Genomic DNA, 21381 nt, shown 5'->3' with positions numbered 1-21381 from the left:
TTCTCTTATGTGAAAATCCTAGAAAATTCTAGATTCCCAGCAAGGCTTTATTTTTGTCCTAGGTTGTTGTGACTTAGCTCTGCAAAGTATTATTTTGAATTTGAAAGAATTAGTTTTAGCCTTGGGACAACTTACCTTCTAGTAAATTGTTCTTTTTTCTAGTTTATATGGAGAGGCAAGAAGACTTTCTGTGTTATGTGTTTCTTTGTTCTGAGTCTCCTGCCCTCTAAGCCTGTGGTGTTTTACTTGCACATCAGTTTTACAACATTATTGTTGTCTTGTAATTTTATACATAAAAGGAAATGATACATTAAAGTAATGTTCTTAACCAAAGCAAAATCTGAGGGTCTGAAATTCACATTTGGTTATATGTTAAACATCAGATTTTCATTGCTGTGCATGAATCTCCAGTTTGTTTCTATTGCTATAAAATTAAAAAAAAATAAAATGGGAGGATAAACGTATTTATATCCAAATTGTAAAAGACTGTTTATAGTTTTTATTTTGTTGTCTATTACTACAATTTGAGCCTGGGATCTGAGTTGTCTGCTTTTCATTGTAAGAAATGAAAAGCCATGGAAAACTGACTCTGCTGATTTTAGATTGAGTCGGTTTATCAGAAACATTGCTGGAACCATGCCTGGTGGCATGCTTTTAATCCTAGCAGGTGAACATCAGTGAGTTCCTGGCCAGCATGGTCTACATAGAGAATTTCAGAAGACCCTGTCTTAAAAAACATTAGGTGATATTATATGGTGATGCTTTTTAAGATTTAATGCATAAGTGATTAAAGAACAAATATTATATAATTAAAATTGCATGAAAAATTCCATTACATGACCTTTACATCCTTTTGTACTTAGAGAAACAATTCATTTTTTTTTCTCACAGGAAAAACAGTGGCTCTGTCAGCAACCATGGCCCAGGAAGGTCACCTTTTCATCGTGGTGCTAACATCCAGCTGGAGTGCCAGTATTACCAAAATAAAATCCTGAAAGGAGAAGCAGGTACACATGAGTGTTTAAAAGCCATAGTAGCCTCTGGGTGGCTTCTGGATATTGCTGGTGGTGTTGGTACCTTAGAAGTACAAGTAGAATTAGAATAATTAAGAATTTGAATTTGAAGGTTTTAAGGATGCTAGTGACTGTAGAGAGAATATCTTGTATATTGTACTAAAAGAAAACTATGGCCTATAGGAAAGTGTAGAATACAAGATGAGACATTCAGAAGGCAGAAAGAATTCTGGGATAGAGCCAGGGATGAGGTATTTGCCTGGGAAAATGTGAAGAGACTGACACATGGTACCTGAGCCCAGGTAAGTAGTCATGTGTCAGAAAGTAGATTTGAGTAAGTGCGTTATAATGCACTATGGCGTAGTCAGAGAAGACTAGCTATAAGGCCAAGATATTTGTAAGTATACATATTTTGAGTCTGAGTTTTATTTCTGGGAGCATGGGGCTGGGAAGAAGACCTAGGTCCAAACTTCTACAAGTGACAACTTGAATCACAACAAAATCTAAATCTGAGCAGATGACCAGTGCATAGTTATGTTTTCTGGAATTGGATGATGGTGTTTTCCTGAAACCCAATCTACTGTGTATAAATTTAGATTGAGATTGTAAAGCATGGTGTGAATTGTTTTCGTATTAACTAAATAAGTTATTAGCCATTTGGCTTATGTCACAGTGAAGACACTGAAGTTTGTGTTCTTCAGTATTTTTAAGAATTTAAAGGTAGACATGGTGGTACCTAATCCCAGCCTTTGGCAGATAGCACCAGGAGAACAGTATTTTCAAGGGAAGGCTACAGAGTAGGAAAACCCTGATTTAAGAAAGGACACAACCTCTTTTGGAACCAGAATCTAAATGCCTCATTTGAGTGAACTTGTTGTTTAGAAGAAATATTTTCATAGCTGTCTTAGAAAACTAGTCTCTTCACATTCATAAGACCTTTATGTGTTTTTATTACCTTGCATTACAATTTGAAAGAAATTGGGAATCCTTTCTCATTGGTTTCCTTGTGGAATAAATTGTTAAAACCACAAATCTTTAAAAAAAAATCATTCTTTTAGAGAAGCATTTACCAGAAGACTGATATATAGCACAGTAGAAAGGATATAGAGTTTGGTTTTATCCAAGTTACTTTGTTCCCTGTTTTTTCAGATATAAAACACTGGGATTATTTTATAAAAGACCCAGATGAGGCAAAACAGAGTCTGGGCATCTGGATTTCTTTTCTGGAATTAGTCTTTCTTAATTGTAATCATCTGCTTACACAGTGTATTGGGAAGCATAATTGTAGGCACACATTTATATTGTATATATATATATATATATATATGTATGTATGTATGTATGTATGTATGTATATATATATATATATAATGAGTTTTTCAAGTTTTCTAAGGCTTTTATTAGCTGTTATCTGTTTTCAGAATATTTTGAGATTTAGTGATTTTTGTCAGTAGATCATGGGGTAACTTTCTTGTTTAGGCCTTGCTTCATTGTTTATGGTTAGTTTCTTAAGCATACCTTTGTACAAGGTGGCAATAGGGTCTCCCTTTCTGGTCTTCTCTAGCTACCAATACTGCTTCCCCTGCTCCTCCTTCAGAGGAACCATGTGGACTGTTTCCTGTGGCGGCCACTTCTGCTATCCACTGGTCTTGTGCAAGCATGTTTAAGTTTAGCGGTGGTAGGGGAGTTGTAGGTGGAGCTGAGTGTCGTTTATCACTCCTATCCTACCATAGCCAAGAGCATCCTTTCAGAGGTGCAGGCAAGGGAGAAGGTGAGGGATAAAACCTATGTCTCTCTGGTCTCCAGCCCTCACACCTCGCTTGAAGTTTCTCTTTGTACTGGAGGGATGGATAGCTAGTTCCTTCAAGCTGGGAATAACACAGTGTCTTGTGGGCAGAGGTGCTAGTCTGCTCATGGAAGGACCTGGTTCTCGTGTTTCTTGTGCCCCAACCCATCTCTGTGTTTCATCCTGGGGCACTGGAGAATTGTGGGAACCTTAGCTTCCTAGGCTTGGTGTCCATCTAGATGGGATGTGTGGATCTCTGGCAGCAGGCGCTTTCTCCACTCTCTATATTCCCTCAAAGCGTGATGACAATATGGTACATGTTGGGTAGGGGAAATGCAATGAGAGGCAATCAGTCTCCCCACCCCCACCCTGCCTCCTTCTGTCTTGTATTTTGCTATTTATTTATTTATTTAATTAATTTTATTTTTTTAAAAGACTAATTTATTTATTATATGTAAGTACACTGTAGCTATCCTCAGATGCTCCAGAAGAGGGTGTCAGATCTCATTACAGATGGTTGTGAGCCATCATGTGGTTCCTGGGATTTGAACTAAGGACCTTCAGAAGAACAGTCAGTGCTCTTAACCTTTGAGACATCTCTCCAGCCCAGTATGTTACTATGTTGGCCAGATTTCTACCCATCTGGATCATAATTTCCTCCACCCCAGGTCTACCAGATGTCAAATCTGGACTTTTTTTTTCCTTATTTAAATGAGGTTTAAGTTGGCCATTTTCCTTAACTTTTCTTTTCCTAAGAGGATTGTCAGCTAGTTGCCTGGTTGTTGTGTATATCACTCTTGGTCTCTAGTATTAGGGCAATGGTGAAGTTGGTATTCTGTTCTCCATGTCACCTTGATTCCTAGTTGACAAGTTGTCCTTTTTATTAAAACCAAAATTTGTTTTTAGTACAGTACTCATGATACAACAGTGAATAATAAGATGGACCAATTTTTTTTTTCGAAAAGTGGACCGATTTTTAATATTTAATGATTATTTATTAACAATTAGAAAATACAACCATTAACCTTTATTTTGTTCCTTCTTTTTTAATAATAAAAACCATAATGAGTTCAAGCAGTTTACTGGCTGTTTTCTTGGTTTTTTAAATCTCCTTATTAAATTATGGTGGTGTTGACCAGGTATCCCTGTCTTACTCAACAGAATAAATTGTATTAATGAGTGTTAAAGTAAGATGGGCCAGCTTTAATTTTTAAAGTCATTACTTTCTTATTACAATAAAAAGTGGTAAAAAAAAAAATAGAGCTTTTCATCTCTCTCACTATGTCTCTCTGTCTCTCTCTCTCTTCCTTTTGGATGATTGTGTGCTTTTTAAAAAGATTTTTAATATCTGAAGAAAAATAAAATATTCGGCTAGGTTTGTTTTGTTTCATTTCACTTTTTCTTTTGATTTTGCCTTAATAAACGTAAGGAGGTTGACCTCTCTCTCCAGCCTTCCTTGTTTTCGAGGGGCCATTATGAGTCATTAGCCTTCTTATGCTCTGTCCTTTTCCTCTCTTCTTTATCTGTCTATCTCTGTCTGTCTCTGTTTATATGTCTATCTGTCTGTCTATCATCTATGTTTTAGCATTTTTATTATGTAGCCTAGGATCTCTTGGTTAATTTTATTTAATCTTCCTGTGAGGGTTTTGCTATAGATCACCCACAAGCACGCACAATTTTAAATTTTAATTATTATAATAAAAGGAGATTGACAAGTATCTTTTGTTGTTGGTGGTGGTGAAGATGATGGTGGCAGATATTGCTGCAGTGCCAGCTCTTTTTTTCTTTTTTCTTCCTATGAAAAGAAAAAAGAAAATATTCGGCTATTTCTATAGTTCCTCCAGCTTTCCTGTCTTGTTTATATTTAATCCTCCAGTGATGGTAGTCCTGTGTGCATGTGCGAGCATACACACACATAGACACACACACACACACACACACACACACACACACACACACACACACATTCACTGCACAACACCCAGGGATGGGGGGCAGTCATGGAGAAGGAAGAACTCATTAGGAAGCATTGGCTTAGACATGTGAGAAAGGTGATAGTGAACCAGGGACTTTGAATGTCAAGCTATTATATTCCTTAAAACTTACAATAACTGTTCTAACAAGGAAATATTGAGTTTTTTCTCCATCTGTTTCTTTTCACTCCACAGATCATGCTGACCCAGAAAGTGGAGATCTGATTGCTGAGATTAAAGGCTTGAGCCACCATGATTATCTGTAATAAAGTGAGGTGTTAGAGCCTGTGGCCTAGTGAAGTGAACATCGGGGCTGGGCAAGTATGGACTCAGAGATGACCAACTCTGTGTGTGTGCTACACTCAGTTCTCTCCTTCCAGCCAGGGATGAGTCTTAGGCTCACAGATTTGTGAATGTGAGCTTGCTTTGTTGCGTCCAACATAACATGTTTTCTGGTTTGTTTTTTCCTGCATGCTGGCTTTCTTGGTGTGGTTTCACTTTCTATCTGTGCTAGATTCCTAACCTGCCCTGGGGAATAAGAAGCAAGGTCAGAGTCAAAGTCTTTTTGATAAAGAACCTGGAATACATACCAGCACATCTGGGCTGACTGTCCTTCTTCCCAAGGGATGGATTAATCTCAAAGAAGATGGTCCTTCCTCTTGATCTACAGGTCATACCCTAAATATGTTACAGCCCATTTTCCTTCTTGCACTGTACACTTAATAAAATTAAGTAAATTAAAGAATGAACTTTCCAGTTATATATTTGTTCAAGCTAGTTAAATTCACCCTCAACACCTATACCTGCCACACAACCTAACTACATCTCCCTGCATGTGTGAGGGGGGTTGCCATGTCTGTTGGTCTGCAAACTATTTGAGAAAGCTTGGTGGCCACAGAGGCTATGAGAAGGGTGTCAGTTGGCCTGGGAATGGAAGAGCAGCCAGTGCTCTTAAATTCTGACCTATGTCTTTCCAGTGGACAGTTTTCAGCATGAAATCAGTCATAATTTTAGTGTGAATGTTTTACAACTCATTGTCCTTTAATATATGTAAGACTAACTAGTATTGATGATGGTTCACTTTTCTTAACCTTGATAGTCAAACTAGGACAGACTTGCACACTACCTAGCTATTGGGGAGATAATTGATTTGCAGAAAAGGAACTTGTCTAGTCAGTAAATTGTTGCTGTTTTTTGGGGGGGTTAATAATAGAAATTTTATTTTGTCTATATATTTTATTAGAAGTTCTTGTTTTGATTCTCATTTTATTTCAAGGGTACTCTCTAGATCAGTAGAGCCTCCTTACAAGTCACCACATGTAAATTGGATTTACATCCCTATCATCTAGAGGATAGCAAGCACAGAGAACAGCAAAGACAAAAAAGAAAGGGTAAAGAACTCAGAGGGTGACACACTAATCACTTTGGGTCATTTTTTTCCTGTTTTACCTTGACTCTGACTTCTAACAAAAAGAGAACATCAAGAAGAAGAAAATGAAAGAAACAAACGTCTTTGGAGCCCTGGTGTTGTTGTCAAGTCAAATTTTTAAAAGACAGGGAGGTGTTGTGAAAATCAACTTGCTCAGTGGAAGTCCGCAGTGTTATATAATCAGTACCATTGTGCTTTATCTTACAGAAAGTTAAACATGGTCTGTGGTCACACAGTTACTGAAGAATTGAACTGTAACCTACAATTCTTATTCTCTCTCTCTCTCTCTCTCTCTCTCTCTCTCTCTCTCTCTCTCTTGAATAAAATTTGAAATTAAACTACATGTACAATGAAAAAAGTGTGGTGCTGTGTGTCTTTAATCCCATGACACAGAAGATGGAGACAGGCAGAGCTCTATGACCTGGAGGCAGGCCTGATCTAGGTACTGGTCTCAAGGACTAAGCATCCTTAACTAATGAAATGAAGAGAAAAATAAATAGATATAATTAACCTTGAATTAAGGAAACAAGTAAAGAAACAAAGTAAGGCAATACTGGGTGGCCTGGCTTGGAGAGAGAGAGGGAGAGGAAGGGGACAGAGGGAGCTAGAGAGAAGTGATGATGATAATCAGAGTGGTTAGAGGGACTGACCTTGTCTTCTCTGCCTTCAAAGGCTCATGCCATCATCTGCAAGCCAGCCTTCTTCCTTTGGTCCTCCCAAGGGTCAGCCAGGCATCAGATGCAGTCTGAGAGAAAATTGGGAACCTCGTGGAGATTCTCAATTGAGGTCTCTCTGGCCCCTTGGAATAAAGCAAACAGGTAGACAGTCTAGTGGTATGAAAGGAACAGTTGGGATGTTGTTGGTGATGGGAGTACATACATTCTTTCTGCCATTGTAGACCCTTTGTTCCTGGCTTGGAGAGATCAATGTGCAGGGGAGCATAATAAGAGGAGGAGAGATCCTGAAATGATTCCAAGAGTCTAGAAGTGTCAGATAAAAAAAATAGCTTAGAGCTTGTGAGACAGTGTGCTACTCTAGTGGGGAGGGCTCTGGTTCTCTGCTCACTGCTCCCCACCCAGTGTCATTTTGGTTTCTCATGCTCTCAAGACAGGGGATCAAACAATCAAGCATCTGGAATGTAAGGAGAGAGAGAGAGAGAGAGAGAGAGCCTGGAGTCAGTCCCAGCAGAGGTGTTTTTTTCTTCTTGGTTGTTTTTGAGGTAGTGGAGGGGGGAAGAGCATCAAAAATTTAGGGGTGCTGTATAATAAAAGGTTTATTTATCTAAGCCTAAGTTACTATGCTAATGTAGACCTGCCCTTTGTGTTCCTCTGAAGCCAGAGACTGCAGTCTCAGGCACTTAGCACTTCACCCCAAAACAGCAGGAGATTAAAGGATTAGTGGCTAGAGCCATTTCCCTATTGTCCAGATGCCTTTTGCTTGTCAGTCTAGGGTGAAGTGAGGAGAAATAAACTTCTATTGAGCCAGGAGAAGAGAATAACACTTGCAGAAAGAAAAACTTTTACATAAGTGAATATGCATAATCTCACAGAAATTCATACATACAGCTCCATACATATTTTCATGAAGTAATCTGGGCCCAGCTTGCATGCATTCTCACAATTCATACTTATACATGCATACATTCTCACAATTACATACTTACACACACATCCATACTTACATATGCATATGGAGCAAAAGACCAGCACCAGTGCAGAAAGAACTCACTCATTCTGTATGAAAATGGACTCCAGTATTTATTACATCGAGAAAGAAAAAGTTTCTACCTTTTCAATGCTAAATGAATCAAATCCATATTTGTAAGAAAAAGGCTTTATTTCTCTTAATGGGACCTGTCCTGTCCCACGGTAAGAAGACTGCCTGTTCCTTCTGCTTTCTGCAACATCTTCTTTTTTCCTCTTTCCCTCTGCATCCTACACATTGTTCTCTTAGTTATTTACGTTACCTATAGTTTCTAAGTTATTCCACTCTGCATTCACCTAATCTTGTTCTCTTCTGACTAAAAACTCCTTAGTTCAGTTCTTCTCTCAGCTCTGTTCCTCTCCTAAACTCTTATGCCCTGACTTCTCTTGTCCTCAGCCCTTAAACATCTTTCAGAATACATGATCACATGTTACAAAGTTCATCACAAATTCACACAAAATACCGTCATAAATTGAAATAGAAGTTTACAACAGAGAATATTTACATGCATATCCATTAGGAGTAATTATCTAGCTAGACATCTATTATTTGTCTTCTCTACATTATAAGTGAAGTTTTGTATAGATAAACCCAGTCAATATTTTATCTTCTAACACCTATTATATATCCAACTTCCCTTCTCATGACCTTTGGTTAACTGTTTTTTTGTTTTGTTTTGTTTTGTTTTTTTGAGACCTGGTTTCTCTATGTAGACCTGGATGTCCTGGACTCACTCTGTAGACCAGGCTAGCCTTGAACTCAGAAATCTGCCTGCCTCTGCCTCCCAAGTGCTGGGATTTCAGGCATATGTACACCACCACCAGCAGGCAGGTTAACTGTTTTACAGCCTCTTGGAATGTGCTGAGTAGGAGAAAGTCTGATTGCCATCTAAGAGCAATTAACGGGTGACACTTGGGAGACTGGCAGAGTTCTCATTTTAGTTTTAACTATCAGAAAAGGACCTAATAGAAGTTCCACTATTAAAGAGCTTAATAATCACAGATACAATTTTAGGAACTCTTATAGGATCATCATTAAAACTAAAGTCATCTATTTGTCTACATAGCATCATTATAAGACTTCATGGATCTGCAGAGATCTGCTCCAAAGGGGTGTGCTATTACTTATTGATTATTATAAATGCATAATGATAACAGGAAAAACATATAAATAGCAGGAATCTTTCCTAAAATTAGTCCCCCACTCCTGACAGAGTGAAATAATAGCCAGACACATGTCAGGACATTTTCTTCAGTTTCTCATATGAAATCTGAGGATTTACAGGACTTGAAAGACAGATCAAAATAAATAGAGTAGTGGGATGTGGGCTTACCAGGAAAAGGTACATGGATTCAAGATATGAACATTTTTGAAGACATACTTTAAAATGCAAACCTGCACAATTGTGAGATATTTCATTTTAAACATCAGAGGCAGAAGACCCATGGATCCAATGCTGGCAAGTATGATCACAAGGTGTTTTATAGTCACAGGATCTATTTCTTTGTATATGGGAGCCACTGTGTTTATGATTTACCACACATTGGCACACATCTAATATCAAATGTATAGTTAATTATGTTGTGTTTTATGTTGTACTCATTTGCATAACAAGCAGTTCCTTTCATTTCAGCTGTAGCTAGTCTTTTACCATGATCCCATTTTATTATTATAATTATTGTTTATTTTATAAGAATTTCCATTTGTTTACAAGGCTTATTAATTTCTGGTTTTTTATATTCATAGTGTAGTTTATTTTCACTTACATCTTTAATGGTCCGTAGAGAAGGATGCAGTTTGGACTGAGGTTGTGTATGAGGCCCAGGACACGAACAAAGCTGTCCTGATAAGATCTCCTTATCTGGCCACTCTATAGCACTGCAGACATGGGCTAGCACATCTTTTCTCTCAAAGAAAATATACTGTTTTGTAAAATGGAGTTACATTCAATCTTTCTTTTCCTTTAGAGATGTGAGGTAGTCGTTCTTCCTTGGGACTAACATTGTTTTTATGTTTTCTAAGAACTATACAAATTCTCACTTTGAAATCTTTAATGATTTCCTTAAGACAGCATGTTCTGGGTCCACTGTGTTCATGGTCTACTTCCTTCACTGTCTTGGCAGCAGGCTGCTCCGGGTATAGGAACTTCTGTCATACTTTTTCTTTAGTTTTGTTCTTTAGATATTTTTGAAGATGAGAATGTGGAATGTTTCATGTTTGGAATGCTTGTTTGCAAAATGACTCTGTCTTTACATATTTCAGCATACAGATGAAGAAAAAGGAACAACTACTTAATATTTGTCCATTAAAATAATACATATCTTCATGTATACTCTGCTACTCACACCATTATTAGCTGTAGATAAGAAATTAAAAGATTTTACTTTTGTCTAGAGTAGAAGATTGTGAACCAACATCCTTAACTTAGTATTGGTTACAGTGCTGATTACAACCACCATATATTTGTTAAATTTAAAAAAAGAGAGAATTATGTGACTTTTAATATCACAAAGGATGGAGCTGGAGAGATGGCTCAGTGGTTAAGAGCACTGATTGCTCTTCTAGAGGTCCTGAGTTCAATTCCCAGCAAGCACATGGTGGCTTACCTGTAAAGGTGCCATCCATAATGACACCCTCTTCTGGTGTGTCCGATGACAGTTGCAGTGTACTCATATGAATAAAAATAATAACAAAAAATCCATCAGAAAGGATGCCTCATGCAAAAGAAATTACCTTACCCTACCTAAAATTTTTAGTCCAAACACTACATTTAAGCCCTTTTTTGTTTTGTTTGTCTGTAAATAGCTAGTAGGCAAACCTAAGTTATTGAGAACCTTAATTATTAAACATGATGAAATAGAAAAAATGCTTAATTAATTCACATTATATAGGGCAGTTTATAATTATATGGCATAATGCTAAATGATACTAACAAATCATAAACTATAAAAATGATTCTGCTTCTTCTAAAAGAAAGAGCAGAAATCTTGGGAAATGGTTGAGGAAAAAGGCCACTGAAAATGATCACATAGAAAGCTGTAAGTTAGCCGGGCGGTGGTGGTGCATGCCTGTAATCCCAGCACTCTGGGAGGCAGAGGCAGGGGAATTTCTGAGTTCGAGGCCAGCCTGGTCTACAAGAGTGAATTCCAGGACAGCCGGGAGTATACAGAGAAACCCTGTCTCGGGGGGAAAAAAAATAAAGCTGTAAGTTAGATGACCATGGAGACAGAATTGGAAAGAAAATAGCCTAATAAAAAGCTCAGGGTAGGAACAAATCACTTTTAAAATGTTAAAAAGGGAAGAGAAACAAACAAAACCATCTTTTTTAAGGGACACCAACTGGCAGACACAACAAAGTCTAAATTGTACTTTAGATTACACCTCATGACAGTGTCTTGCATATATGTAGACTATCTGCACCAAGTTAGATTATAACATGATCTAATGTCCACATGAGATAGTGACCTTTACTGGTTTTCCACAGTACAATAAAATAAGTAAAATGCTATTGTATGATTACTAATGTCATTAAATGAAGCTGTGTTCTCCAGAAAGAGACACATGTTAAGGACAGGCAGGTCAGTGCCTTGAAAGAGGGCTGGAGTCCTTCCCTACATCAGTGTCTCAATGCAGCTCACAACCTGCTATTTACCAGCATGGAAACAGGACAATGGTCAGCAAGATTCAGCAAATGATAAAGGACATTTTCAGCTTGTAATATGAAATTTAGGTGCCCAGAGGCCTCAGAAGACACAACCTCATGGATAAGTAAGGTGCACATGGTCTTGTGAAAAAGCCATGAATTCAAGAAGATAAAAATTTGTAAATATGAGGCTGGAGCAGTTAAAAGCACTGACTGCACTTCCAGAGGTCCTGAGTTCAATTCCCAGCAACCATATGGTGGCTCACAACCATCTGTAATGTGATCCAATGCCCTCTTCTGGTGTGTCTGAAGACAGCTACAGTGAACTGTAATAATAATTACTGTAAAAAAATAAATAAGTACTATAAAAAATAAAATAAATAAAATAAATAAAAAATATTAAAAATAAAAAATTTGTAAATACAATTTATACTTAAAAATGCAAGCTTATACAGAATTCTGAAATATTTAAGTAAGAGAACCAAAGACAGAAAAGCCAGAAGAGCCACTCAGCTAGTGATGCAAGACTTTCCATTAAAGTCATACACTATTCTTAAAGTCACATGATTCTTTTAATCATGGGAACCATAGCTCTTTGGTGTATGAGGCTTAGGTACATGTCTAAGATCTAATTTTCATGTCATTGTATTTGGCTTATGATGTTATTTACATAGAAAGCATATTAGCTCCTTTCACTCAACTTTAAATCCTATAGAGGTCTTTATCATTACTTTTCTATACTGTTATTATGTAAGAAGTCTCCTCATTCTTCTTGAAGACACACTTGTTATACTTGTTATGCACTACTTTCTTCACTTAAGCTTGAGGAGGTCATTGGCTGGGGTGGGCCGTGCGGAGCATGGACAAGCCTGGGGTGCTGTGGGCTATCAAGTCTCTGTGTGGCACAGCAGACAAGGATGCACAGGGATCTCTTCCAACACATGGCATACATTGCCTTTAAAAGCAGAGGAAATTACCCTTAACTCATTACTATCTTAATTATACATATAAATGAAAGAAAATGATTTCTTAAAAGTATCCTGTAGGATTTTTACCACATTTACATAAATTAAGCTTAACTAATTTTTAAATTTTACATGGTTACAGGATTTTCATTCTCATGAATCACCTCTCAAGGGGAAAGACAATACATTATTTTTAATAGTATATTTTAGATGGGCTTAAGACCACAAGCAATAGAACACAATTCTATTCAGTGGGTCAAACAGCTACAGACATGATTATATGAATTCAGTAGCTTCTAAGAAAGAGAAGAAGCAGTTGATAATAAAGATCTGGGGATAATAATCGATGAATAAAGCCATAGATGCCTATTGCACAGGGAAACAACTAAATCAATCAGCAATAGAGACAGAAACTTTCAAGAAGACCAAATCTGTTCTGCAAAAACAGTTCAGCATTGGTGCAAAGCATTTTAAAAGGTGGAGGTGGGAGGACAGACAAAAACAAAACAAACAAACAAAACAAACAAACAAAAAAAACTTTCTGTCTGATGGACACCAAGCATCAGGCACAACAATCACACAATTTTATTTCAAACTACTCACTGGGACCATGTTGTGCATGCACATGAGCTGTCTGTATTACAACAAGTTCTACTCTTCTCTGTGACAGTGAAATAATTAACTAGAGTGAGGCCCTAACTTCAAACGTTCTGCTCTGGAAGGTGAGGTTCTCTTCCTTAGCATTGAGGTTGATTCAGGAATTTGGTTTTTTTTTTTTTGTTTGTTTGTTTGTTTTTTTGTCACCAAGGAAAGATTAAAATAACAGAACTTCATTGCCAGTTTGGTACTTTGGTACTTGGTACTCTGAGGGGGACTGGAGACCAGAACTAATGAAACTTCATTATTTCTGTGGTATTGACTGGGTTGAAGAAAACCACAAAGGACAGAGCAGAATGATAGCAGACAGGTTTCAGAAAATGGCAAGGAAAGATGTTACCAGAAATTAAGATACCCAGAGGGCTTAATATACACTACTCTATCAATTCATTAGAAGAAGAGATGGCCTTACTTGGGAAAAGCAAATGATTTAAGAAGATAAACATTTGTAAAGTATGTTAAACCTGCAATGAATGCAAATATGCACAGAAGTTTGAAACATTTAATATGCAACAAGAGAGAAGAAATGTCTTAGAATTATTTCATGCAGCTCTATGGCCTCTGTCGATATACAGTGTGGTTTTGTTTTTTCATGTTTCTTTCAAATAGGTAAAACAATGTCTTGTTTTCTCAGACTTCAAACACTCAGAAAAAATATTCATTGGAAGAAAAGGAGTCAAGAAAAGGGGAATAGTTCTGGTTGTAGGAAATCACAAACATTCACTGATCAGGCTGTTGGAGGTGTCTGGGTTCTGTTCACCTAGAGAATGGTATTTTAAACGAATCTCTTCCTGATGGAAGTTTAAGATTTGCCAGGGAAAGATAAAGATAGGTGACCAGTTTGACCCTGGGGATACCCCAAAGGCAGTGGCTGTGACCCTTTTTTGTGGGTCCAATGATCCCTTCACAGGAGTTCCCTAGGATCATTGGAAAACACAGGTTTTACATTACAATTCATAACAGTAGCAAAATTATACTTATGAAGTAGCAACAAAATACATTGTATGGTTCATGGTCACTGCAACATGAGGAACTCTATTAAAGGGCCACAAAGTTAGGAAGATTGGGAACCTCTGCACAAAGGGGTCATGACCCCTGCTTGAGAACCCCTGCTCTAGAGGCGCTTGCCGGCCAGTCTCCAGCATGAAGTGCCTTCATACTTGCACCTATCTCTTCATGAAGCATTTGGCATGTCAGGGTGATTGGGAGAAGGAGAGCAAGAGAGAATAGCAGGAGAGAGAGAGCAGGGAGAGAGCGAGAGACAGAGACACAGAGACACAGAGACACAGACAGAGAGAAGCAGGGAGGGAGGGAGGGAAGGAGGGAAGAAGAGAGGGAGGGAGAGGGCAGGGCAGGAGGGAGAGAGGGGGGATGGGAAAGGAGGGAGGGAGGGAGGGAGGGAGAGAGAACTATTTTCTGATCTTTTTAAGTAGATGTCTTGCTGATGCTCAGTCCCTGAGAGGAGAGGCCTAAACTTCTTCCTTACCCATCACTACTGCGTGCACTTTTGGCTTCCTCCCTCCTACACCTTGTTTCTCTTAAAATGACTGTTTGATGATAGTACACTGCTGCATTTCTGTGGCTTTCTGTCTTTGCCAGGGTCTGTCTGTCTGTCTATTCATCTATCTATCTCCTTTCTGATAAACCTCCCAGGCCCACAGCCACTCTGGGACCAACTGTCCTTTTTTTTTTTTTTTTTAACACGGTTCTATTTTTGTAAACATTCCTATTTTACTTTACTATTAAATATGCCCAGACATCTCCCATCTCTTTTGATTACTATTATCCAAAATTCCCCAATTTATTTCTTAGAAATTGCAGCATACTATGCCTGTATATCATGCATCATCTTTGAAAAAACTGGTCTCTATTTTTTCTGAATAAATTAAACTGAGTAATAATAATTTATATTTAGGATTGTGTTACCCACAAAGGAAATTGAAATTAGAAAATTTAAATCTTATCTTTTTCTGTGATTCAAGGCTTGGTACTAATAAGGAAATAAAAGTACAAAATGGTCCTCTGATTTCAACAGTCGGTCTGACTAATGTTTCAAGCTTATAAAATTATTAAAAGCAACAGCCAAAAAAACCTGTACTTGAGATTTTGGATGAAGCTGTTTCCTGGGATTATTGCTGTGCATGAGGAACTTTTCTCTTAATTCTGGGTGAGAACATCCAGTGTCCAGTTAGCCCAGACTCTCAAAGGGACACAGCTATCTCTGTGTGTACTAAACTAGGATGACAGGAAGCTTGGGGAGATTCTGTGTCTTCTCGTGTGCAAAGTTCAGTGAACAGCTGTGCCTACATATGAAAAGCTGTTCTTCATTCACATCAGCCCAACAGTGTGATGCTCACCTTGGACAGTGTTGTAAACTGCCTCAGGTAAGTTTTCTCACTGTATGTAACCAGAGATGCCAGACAAACATAAAATATATTTTAAGTAAATAGCTGTAAGAATTGGGAGGCTCAGGAGTGTTCCCACCATTTGATCTTATTTCTTTTCAGAAGATGTTTGCCAATGAGACCACAGACCCTGAGAAGCACATGCCAGAGTGAACAGTGGCAGCAGAAAAGAATGCATAGCACCACAAGAGTCCAGGGGACTGAAAGGAAACAACAGAAGCCATTTTCCTTCATCAAAAATCTAGAAAATAGTCATGTTTCCAGTTTAGACCTCAGAAGAGCTGCAACTCAGCGGTGCCAGAAATGGGAGGACCCCATCATGGGAGCAAGCTGCAATCACCTCAGTCTACCACCATACTAAGTAATGCACTGTCCAAAAAAAGCAAATGAGATTTGTTTTGGTCTGGAAAAAGATACCAATAAATAGACTCTCAAACTAACTATGATTGTAGAGTAGGTAGAATTTATATAACAATTAGTAAAAAATATACAAAGACCTAGTGAGTGAATATGAAAAGAAATGGACACAGGAGAGCTTCACAAGAGAGCCAGAGAAAAGGCATCCGGTCACCGGAAATTGCAACAAAATTGAGCATAGTTTTCTCATCAGGAGTACAAAACCAGAAGACAGGAAAATGAGTCCAGCCCACTGTTGCGACTTAGATATGAAATGTCTCCAAATTTCCACTTGCTGAAATCTTGGATGCCCATTTATGGGCTTTTATGATTGATTCATGAAACCCCTGACTTCATCAATGAGTAATTGATAACAGCACAGCCCACAGGGCATATTAGAAAGTGCAGCTGCTAGGAGAAAGCAGTTCACTGCGGACAGGCCTTTGGGAAGTAAATTCTGTCTCTGGGGCTTGCTGACTTTCTGCTTCCTGACCTTCAGGGACCTTATTCTGCCTCAGCCTTTAGCCATGATGCTACACCTCACCACAGGCTGAATCTCTAAAACTACCAGCCAGAATAAAACTTACTTCCTTTTAAAGAGTTTCTCTAAGGTATTTTGTCCCAGTGGCAAAAAAAGAAGCCTAATACAGTGTTATGTATAAATCTTAGAAAAACAATTTGACATAACAGATTCAGGGAGAAATGTATAGTATGAATAACAGTTGATGAAAAGGAAATCCACTCAACAGGAGGTGAGGCCCCCACAGCTGGCCACATCAGCTTACAAACTTCTCTCCTCAAGATCAAACAAAAACAAAAGAAGGGAAGATAAAATACCATAAATTCAAGTTTTTACAGAACTACTAGTCACAAATCATTCTCAGATGCTGAAATATTTCAAAGTAATTTAAAACACAGATTCCACATTAAAGGAAAACAAAAGAATCATGAGCAAAATGTAAAGAACCCCAAAGAGACACAGCACCAGATCAAGAAAAGATGAAAATTCAACATGCAAAGTGTGTTACTGCTGAATCTGTATTGTGGTCATACTATCGTAAGTCCAAAACACACTGTCTTGGGATAAAATTCTAAAAATAATTTTTAGCTTATCTAATTACAAATCAACTTGTGAGCTCCTTTCAGTATTTTTAAAATAATTAATCCCACCCCAAACACACACACACACACACACACAGCATGGAAGAAGGAACATATCTAACAGCTGTTTCTGGGAGCCAGCAGACTTGCTCAAACATTATAATAGGCCATTGCTCAATCTTTGATTAGTGGGTGAACAGGAAATGCTTCCATGAAAGGCAGTACCTCGAATCCCTACTGTTGGGGTTTTGTCTAAGCTCCACTCCACACCTACCTGGCAATAGCCAGGTATGCCCCACTCCAAAGATCTGGCCCACTATAAGAGGAGCTACTTGCTCCTCCTCTCTCTCTATGCTCTCCGCTCTCCCACATACTCTCACCTCTCTGCCCCTGGGGCTCCATCCCCCCCCTCCACGTGGTCATGGCTGGCCTCCACTCTCTCCTCCTCCCTTTCTCTCTCTCTCTCTCTCTCTCTCTCTCTCTCTCTCTCTCTCTCTCTCTCTCTCTCTCTCTCTCTCTCCCACTAACTCCCATCCCCTATTCTGAATAAACTCTATTCTATACCGTGTCTGTGTGTGTGTGGTCCCTCAGGGGCAGAGGTGCCCAGGCAAGGGCCCGCCTGGACACCTTCCCCCACGCCGCCTAGCCACACTCACCTAACTCACCTATATTCTCACCTAACAACCTATACTCCCCCTACTTCATCATCCTGCTAAATCCTTCATTGACTCCTTCATATACACCCCTCCAAAGTGTGGGGACTTGATTGTTAGGCCAATTCATCTTGGAGGGAACATCACAGATGCTAAGAAAGGAAGCTGACCCTTGGTGTTATTTACCCTAGAGTGAGTCTGATCGGTTTGTCTGAATACCTTTGACCCGATCTCTTGAACAAAGGCCATTCTATCCAATCTATTAATTAAACAGCGGAGCAAATATGGTGTGGAAAGGAATGAGGAACTTTTGTCTTAAGTTTTCACAGAGGTTTCATAAAGGGAAAAATTGTTTCTCTGACCCTATTGACTCAGAATACCACCCAAGGACAAAAACCAGGTATTATTATTAGTGTATGCCCACATACTGCTTTCAACATTGGAGGGAAATGTTCAAACCTTACTGCTTCCAGCAAATGGTCATAGTTCTAGCCCCTACATCTTTTGCACAAATACATTGCTCTGATTGAGGAATCAATGAATCATTAAGGAGAAATAGAGTATATCATACATTAGGGAGGCCAAAGCATAGTAAGATTGAATACATTGTTTTTCTTAAAGGACAATTAATTCTGAATAGGTTGACTACACTGTAAGTAAGCATAACAATCATAAAGATCTCAAAGCACATTACTAACTTGGTTGTAGGCTGGATGAAAGTTTGATATGTATTGGCAAGCTGCAAACAGCATTTCTTAGAAAAATCATTCACAGTTTCTTCTCCTGAATTCACTAACGTCGGTATGCAGAGCTCTTGCTTTACACTGAGGAAGCATGTCAACATGCCTACGTTTCAAACTGGAAAAACATGCGTGCTTTTCAAAATAATCTGAGCCACCCTATGAAGAAAACAGGCATCCGGCCAGCATTCCTGAATGTAGGAGAAACAGCAGGCTTCACTGACAAGGCTGTGGCCACTTCCACATAAACAGTGAGTGGGGCCGCGCAGCTGTGGAGGTAACTCCCATATGAGGGACCAACTGAAGCCTGCGTGAGAGCTTAGGGATTGGTGCCGCAGACAGTGACAGCCAGTCGGGAGCTACACTTGGAGGACATGGTTGCTTGGGACCGATGGAACACCTGTGGAGGGCAAAAAGGGCGCTCCCGGAGAATAAACGAGCTTGCCGCACCATTCTCACTTGCTCCCAGAGTCTGAGCTCCAGGCCTTCTCACCCACTGCACCCAAGGGGGACACAGGGCAAGACAGAGGACTAAAACACTTGAAGAGGTTTCTCTGTCTCATATTCTGTGCTAAGAGTCAGGACAGAGGCAAGGAGCTATGTCCTTAATTAGCAATCTAAAGGTAAGAGAAATCACAACAAACATGGAGGGTGGAGGTGGGGTGGGGATAACAGTGTTGCTAAAAGGGAACTGTGGGGCCCAGAGAGTTTTGCAATTTAGTTCAGAAAAGAATACTTTTCTCTATTCAGATCAGGCAGAGTCTTCCTCTGCATATGTCAGCTTTAGAGCAGGAATTCTCCTTTCCCAGTGGTGATACCAGGCAGGTCAGCACAGCTACTTTAGCTAGACCTCAAGCAAGCTGTGAAATCCTCTTTCTTTAAATTAAACAGATGGCAAAATCATCTTTTGAATCTGTATTATTTCTCAGACTTTATCAAATCAGAATCCCTTCACTATTTTGACACACTCCATAAATCTATTTGTAATTTCCAAAAATAGTTATCTTGGGATTTCTATCAACACTGTAAATGGTGGTAGATCATCCCAAAAGCAGGAAGAAAAGGACTTCAGAGATCAGAGGAACTGAAGGGCAGCCCTACCCATGGTATCCACATGCTCAGAGAACAGGAGACTTCCCTAAAAAAGTAACTGGGGTTGTGACAGGCCATTAGCAGGGTGTCAACGCAAGAGGCAAAGTCAGGAAATTCCTGTCTGAAAGTAGAGTTCCTTCAGTGAAGCCAACCATTGAGGAAAGGAAGCTCCGGGGATGTGGCAGAGAGGATCTGGTATGCTCCTACTTAGAGAAGCCTTGGTGCAGCAAAACACCTGAAAACTAGCCATGGTGCTGATGTGTTTGCAACCTTAGTACTGTGGAGTAAGAGGGAGACACACAGATCTTAGAGCTGGCTGGGCACCAGTCTCAAAGAATCAAGAAGGTATATATATGTGTGAGTGTGGATGAGTTTGAGTGTGTGAGTATATAGTTCATGTGTGTTTGTGTGAGTGTGTGTGTGTGTGTGTGTGTGTGTGTGTGTGTGTGTGATGTAGGGTAAATTTGGATATAGAAGCAAATGGGTATGGCCTGTTTGTATTTGATGAGGAAAACAGTAGTCACTCTGCACATTCTGAGTTTTAAGTGTCTAAGATAAAATCAGAAACCCTGTGATTTTTTACAAGAGCAGGGAGCATGGTTGTCAGGACAGCTGCCTGAAAGGCAAATGGGCTAACGATTTCTGCCATGCCCACAAGGTGAAAGCTCCTAGGAAAGCTAGGAAATTAGTTTTGTAAGCTCAGAAACTAAAGAGTACTACAACACAGTGATCTGCTATTGAGCATTCTGACACCACAAAAGCCCTGTGTTTCCCATAATGTGTCTCTGTGATTTGTCATTTATTCACAAAAGCCTGCTGGTTGCCAGACGCTATACTTGGTTCTAGAGACACACAAACACTTGGCCAAGGCTCCTTCCTAGGGAAGCCTATGGCTCAGAGAAGGAACAGTCTATCCTTGATTGCCACAGGATTCTGTCTGTGTCCCTACATACCCACGCTATGCCGCAGAAGCAAAAACTGTGGGGACAGAGCCAGGGGATTGGTTCCAAATTCTAGTCACAACAAAGCCAAGCCAGGGAGTGCTTTGTTCAAATGACCCAGGTAGATAAACGAGGCCAGCACAGGCCGTCATGACACCACACACCTCTAGAACACCCTACCTGTGCTAGGAGCCTGTGATGTCACCAGGTATTTTCTTCCTTTCTTTGCAGATGTTGCTAAGGGGTGGCCAGTTTCCCTGTGAGCTCCCTCAGATGACAATCTGCATGCCCTTCCTGCTCTGGTGACACTCTTGCCAGCTCTCTGCACAGCTATGCTCATTTCAAGCCTCACTTTGGTTAATTTTACTCTAAAATGTATGCTGTATCTTTTGAAAAGAGCTTTATACCATATGGAGTATTTTGAAATTTACAATGTATGAAGCTTGTAATTTGAGAATTGAAAAACTTTTTTTTAAATAATTACTGCTCATAAGAAGAGGAAATAAGCTCCTCATTCCCTGGAGTCAGTCCATAGAATTCAGAAGGGCTGGCTTTTGTTTTATGTGAAATCTCAGCCATTCATTTATTTATCAGATATTGATAAGATCCTTCACAGTTGCTCTGCATTGTGCTAAGCAACAGGTTGTAAGACAGGCTCATTTATGGTAATAAGGGAGAGAAGCCCATGCTCAGCTCTAGGATGGGAAGGCTTCTACAAATGTCTTTTATTTTTTGTAACAGAAATGGATTCAAAGGTAGTGGGAATCTATTAAAATGAATTACTAAAGCTGCAGTCTACTATATGCAGAGAGAGGATGGCTAAGAGCCTGACACAGTAATTCACAAGCAAGAAGAGGCATTGTTATTTTTATTCAAAATAAAC

General features: G+C 39.2%; 1 protein-coding gene and 1 long non-coding RNA gene across 3 annotated transcripts in view; both read left to right on the top strand.

Moving 5' to 3' along the window:
* LOC127673293 (uncharacterized) overlaps positions 1 to 21381 on the top strand; it is an 882259-nt gene that overhangs the window by 403434 nt on the left and 457444 nt on the right. The gene's annotated exons all lie outside the window — the stretch shown is intronic.
* LOC127672349 (uncharacterized) overlaps positions 1 to 21381 on the top strand; it is a 35844-nt gene that overhangs the window by 9325 nt on the left and 5138 nt on the right. Inside the window, exon 3 of one of the 2 annotated variants that reach the window (XR_007974967.1) lies at positions 892 to 922. The exons of the other annotated variant lie outside the window; for it this stretch is intronic. This is a non-coding gene — a long non-coding RNA (uncharacterized LOC127672349). Of the gene's footprint in view, positions 1 to 891; positions 923 to 21381 lie in introns of those variants that run through there. 2 annotated transcript variants of the gene reach the window in all.

Source organism: Apodemus sylvaticus, chromosome 22 (assembly GCF_947179515.1).
Source record: "Apodemus sylvaticus chromosome 22, mApoSyl1.1, whole genome shotgun sequence".
Taxonomy (NCBI): Eukaryota; Metazoa; Chordata; class Mammalia; order Rodentia; family Muridae; genus Apodemus; species Apodemus sylvaticus.
This window is presented reverse-complemented; position numbering and strand designations above follow the sequence as displayed.